The sequence below is a fragment of the Octopus bimaculoides genome, chromosome 2 (genome assembly GCF_046866305.1).
Source record: "Octopus bimaculoides isolate indiv1 chromosome 2, ASM4686630v1, whole genome shotgun sequence".
In the NCBI taxonomy this organism is placed as follows: domain Eukaryota; kingdom Metazoa; phylum Mollusca; class Cephalopoda; order Octopoda; family Octopodidae; genus Octopus; species Octopus bimaculoides.
The window spans coordinates 75,030,699-75,035,698 of NC_142929.1; the positions used below are offsets into that span (position 1 = coordinate 75,030,699).

The window sequence follows — 5,000 nt, forward strand, 5'->3', positions numbered from 1 at the left end:
AATGTGTATCATATATAATGCAAGGACGTCAGGGTAACACGTCCTGTTTGTCACATGTAATTCACAGGACAAGCGGAGGGCTAAGAAGTGCCCAAATACTACTGAGCGGCATTTTAACTTGTCACTGCAATTGAGTAAATGGAAACTGTAAAGAAACCCGTCGTTTGGATTGTATCTGGAATTAATCTTGTCTCACTGATTCTGCCTGCTAACAACGTTTGTTGTATACACGTTTGTGGAACACTCAGCCTGTTACACGTTAATTCAGAAGCAGATAATTAGTTAATCGTATAAAAGGGGGTTAATACGATTTTACCCAGAAATCACATTTTCAAAATTTTAGTTTCTCCCTGTCTCCACCGCAATTTCTTAATTTGTAACTTTTTTACGATTTTTTTTTAATCCATGTAGAAAAATACAAAGATTACGAATCTGGGAAATATATATATTTGTCTAAAGTTTAATTTTTCTTAAAGAAACACTCAATGTCCCTTCCCCCACCTCACCCACCCATCACCTACCGGCTTTCAAGAAGCTAAAAACACTCTGTTTTACTTTCGCATAGAATTGTACTGAAATAGCAGAAGTAAAAAATATTAGCGTACCACCAGTAAACTCGACATGCTAGAAACAACAGGTACTTGACATTATTTCTGAAGAACCTTCCCCGTTTTCCAAAAAGCTAAAAGTGAAACATTGGGAGTTTGTAGCTTTTTGAAAGTGTTGAGGTGACGGGTGGATGTTTGGGAAGGAGATTTTAGTGTTTCTTTAAGAAAAAAAAAAAAGAGAAAATTCTTAAAGATTCGTACTTTCTGTTTTTTCTCCGTGGATTAGCAAGAAAAAAATCCGAAGAAAGTAAAAAAATGAAAAAATCGGGATGGGGAAGAAGAAAATTAAAATATTGGGAACGTGTTTTGGAGACAAAATCCTAATCTCCTGTATTGTAAACAAAGGAATCGGAAGAAATTTAGGAAAAAAATCAGGTGGTGGTGGTGGGTGGGTGGGGGGTGGGGCGCAAATGACACCTCGGATATGCTAGAAACAACAGGTAAAGGACAAGATTTCTGGGAGAACTTCTTTTTGTAGAAAAAGATGATTTCAATTGGATTTCATCTGTAATTTTGCGCGTGCACATAGCACGAAATAACATAATTCATACAGAAGTTTTACCGTGTGTGTGTGTGTGTGTGTGTGTGTGTGTGTGTGTGTGTGTGTGTGTGTGCGTGTGTGTGTGTGTGTGTGTGTGTGTGTGTGTGTGTGTGTGCGTGCGAAAAGAAGTCATTTTATGGCATTCTTTCGTTTGAAGCAGGGAAGTTGTTAACTCGATCATAATGGCAATCATATGGGATCATATGATTGTTCGTTAATTTCTGTAATTCTTTTTTAATTTCTTTATACTTTTAAGAGAGCAGAAATTGAAAGAGAGGAGAAAGTGAAAGATGTATGTACGTGTGTGCGTGCATGCGTGTGTGTGTGTATGTGTATGTGTGTGTGCGTGAGAGAGAAAGTGAGTGGCTATTTCATCATAACATATAGAGAAATAGATGTCTTTTAAGGTACACACTCTTATAGAAAATGTGACATCAACTTCGTCGTGGTATAAAATGTGGTTTAGGATAGTTGAATTATAGAAAGGTTACAATGTTAAATTTTTGTAATGGAAATATGTAAATAAAAATAAAGTTCCTTTCTTAACCGAAATATTATTGAATCTTTTGATACTCCATACGTCGAAATCGGAAACTCAGTTTTCGAATGTATTCGTGAATTTCCACAATTTTTTAAATATTTCTTTATGCTTTGAAGAGAGCAGAAATTGAAAGAGAAGAGAAAGTAAAAAGGCGACATTTGCTTTGAAGTGAGAGCAGAAAGTGAAAGAGGAGAAAGTGAAAGATGTATATACGTGTATATGAAATGGACGTGTGTGGGTGCGTGTGCGTGAGAAGGAGAGAGAGAAGGAGAGAAAGTGTGTGAGTGAAGGTGTGTGTTGTCATGTATGTGTAAGTGGCACTCACTTTCATATACACATACATAAATACATATGCATACATTTTTGTGTACATATGTGTGCATGTGCGTGTGCATGTAAGAGAGAGAATGAGTGACTGTATTTCGTTATATCATATAGAGAAATGGATGTCATTTAAGGTACACACTCATATGGAAAATGTGATGTCATCGTTGTTGTCGTCGTGGTATAAGATGTTTACGATAGTTGACTTACAGAAAAGATTGTAATGTAAAATTTTTGTAATGCAAATATGTAAATGAAAATAAAATTTATTTGGTAGTCGTAAGATTGGTGAATCTTTTGATACCCCATACGTCAAAATCGGCAACTCAGTTTTCGAATGCATAAGATACGCGTGCGCGCACACGCACACCACACACACACACACACACACACACACACACACACTCCTCTTTTATATATATGGACGACGTCTCTGTCGTTCTCTCTGTCTCTCTCTCACATTCCCTGCGTGTCTACCTCTTCTTTTCTCCTCCCCTTCATTGATATCATCCACCCTCATTACCCCACATTTTTCTAAGCCTAACACTTTTGCACTCTTCTCATTTTATCATGTAATAGCCCAACCCCCGTAGTCGGTCCATTATCGATTTTTATTGAAATCCAATTAGCCTATAGTTGAACTGGACGTTAGTTCGGCATGTAAACAAAGTTTGTTGAAGATTAGTTTCCTGGTTTGGGCAGCAAGATGGTAACAGACAGAGAGAAATTGCCATTTATATATAAGATGCTTGCACGTTTATCATTTGTATTTCAATCCCGCCCGAAGACGACTTCGGCATAATTAAATGCTCTCCGTAAATAATTACATTTGTATGACATCATCAATAATCAAATACAGAAACATATGTAACGGATGAAATAAAGGAATATCAAAGTCATGTTTCATGTTTTTCGCTTACAACACACACACACACACACACACACACACACACACACACACACACACACACACACGCACAACACACACAGCTCACACGCACATGTATACCTATCTATCTATCTATCTATCTATCTATCTATCTATCTATCTATCTCTCTGTCTGTTTGTCTCTATCTATTTCACACATACACATACGCACAAACACGCGCGCGCACACACACATGCATACACACATATATACCATAGGCATTAATTATTCTCTTTACATATTTATAATGCATGGTTTATTTTTCCAGATGTTAAATTCTGTTATATATTTATCATTGTAGACTTACATCGTTAATCTAGATATTCCGACTCGCTCCATTATTTCGTCTTGGAGTCCTTTTGTGAAAGATTTTACCTCAATTGTAAGCACGTGGGAATGTGACACATACTTCATGACTTCATGTTGCACACACACACACACATGCATACATGCACACACTCCCATATACATACATACTCACACACATATACATATGTATGTTTGTAGATGTGCGCATGTGTATATATATACTTATAAACAACGCATGTATGTATGTATGTATGCATGTATGTATGTATGTATGTTTGTATCTATTTATCTATCTATACATTTATATACATACAGACACTTCATGTGTGTGTGTATGTGTGTGTATGCGTGTGTATGTGTGCACCAAATTAGACAGCTAGGCAACGTGTCATACGCACAAACACACACAGACGCACACATTCAGACGCACACATACACATACTAATTCACCCAGTCTATTACTAATTCACACTCACAAAATCTTTTTCCCCATCTATGTCTTATGACATGTGCCTGCATGTACGTATATACGCGTTAGTATATGTGTATGCACGTGGATTTGCACGTTTACATATAGTTGTGCGCGTATATGTGTTCGTATGTGTGCGCGTATGTGCGTGCAATTATATATTTCCGTTAATTATACACACGTGCACTTACACTATTATATATGTATGCATGCATGCAAGTAAGTAAGTAAGTAAGTGTATATACGTACAGGGGTTGGACAAAATAATGGAAACACCTTAAAATTTCAAACAAATTTCTTTTAATATGGGGTAGGACCGCCTACGGCAGTAATTACAGCTTCAATTCTACAAGGTATGGACTCGTACAAAATTTGAATTGTTTCCAAAGGAATTTTTGTCTATTCTTCAGCTAAAACAGTCTTCAATTCTTGTAGTGATGATGGTGGAGGATATCGACTCCTTACTTGTTTTTCTGAAATGCACCATAAATGTTCAATAATATTGACATCTGAAGACTGTGGTGACCAGATAAGATGTTCAACTTCACTAGAATGTTCTTCGTGCCATTTAGTAACGACTTCTGCTGTGTGAATTGGTGTATTATCATCTTGAAAGATTGCGTTTCCCTCTGGAAACAGTTCCGCAACCATAGGATGAATTTGATCAGATAAAATGCTTAAATAGTTTTTGACTATTAAGTCTGCCATGAAGAGAAACCATTGGGCCGGCGGATTTCCAAAATATACCCCCCCCCCTCGATCATCACAGATCCTACTCCATGTTTAATAGTTGGAAGAAGGCAGTCTGGATAAAATGCTTCTTTTGGTCGGAAATAAGGTAAAGGATGGCTCGTCCGAGAATATAACATTCTTCTACTGCTCTAGGGACGAATTCTGTAGGTTTTTACTCCACTCTAAACGCTTTGCAACGTTTGTTTTTGAAAGTAGTGGTTTTCTAATTGTAGCCCTCTCGTGAAATCCGGCTTTGTGCAGCTCCCGGCGAACAGTTTTTGTCGAAGCTTGGTTCTCGAGGTGGTCATTAAGCTCTGCAGTAGTTTTGAGAGCGGTACTTTTGTGATCCTTTCTAACAATTTGCGTATGAGTCCGACGGTCCCTATCTGAAAGTTTTGGTTTTCTTCCGGAGTTTTGTTTCAACGAGGAGGTTTTTTCCTCTTTCTCAAAGGCTGTCATTACTTTCGAGACAGTACTTCTTGACACACCAAACATTTCGGCTGTTTTCGTTACGCTAGCGCCTGCCATACGAGCACCAACAATTTGA

General features: G+C 37.5%; 2 long non-coding RNA genes across 2 annotated transcripts in view; both read right to left on the reverse strand.

The window, feature by feature from the left end:
* The window catches only part of LOC149137123 (uncharacterized), a 102,801-nt gene that overhangs the window by 69,155 nt on the left and 28,646 nt on the right, over positions 1 to 5,000 (reverse strand). The gene's annotated exons all lie outside the window — the stretch shown is intronic.
* The window catches only part of LOC149137124 (uncharacterized), a 27,414-nt gene continuing 26,418 nt past the window's right edge, over positions 4,005 to 5,000 (reverse strand). The window contains exon 2 of the long non-coding RNA XR_016240644.1: positions 4,005 to 5,000. This exon is cut by the window's right edge and continues 64 nt beyond it. This is a non-coding gene — a long non-coding RNA (uncharacterized LOC149137124).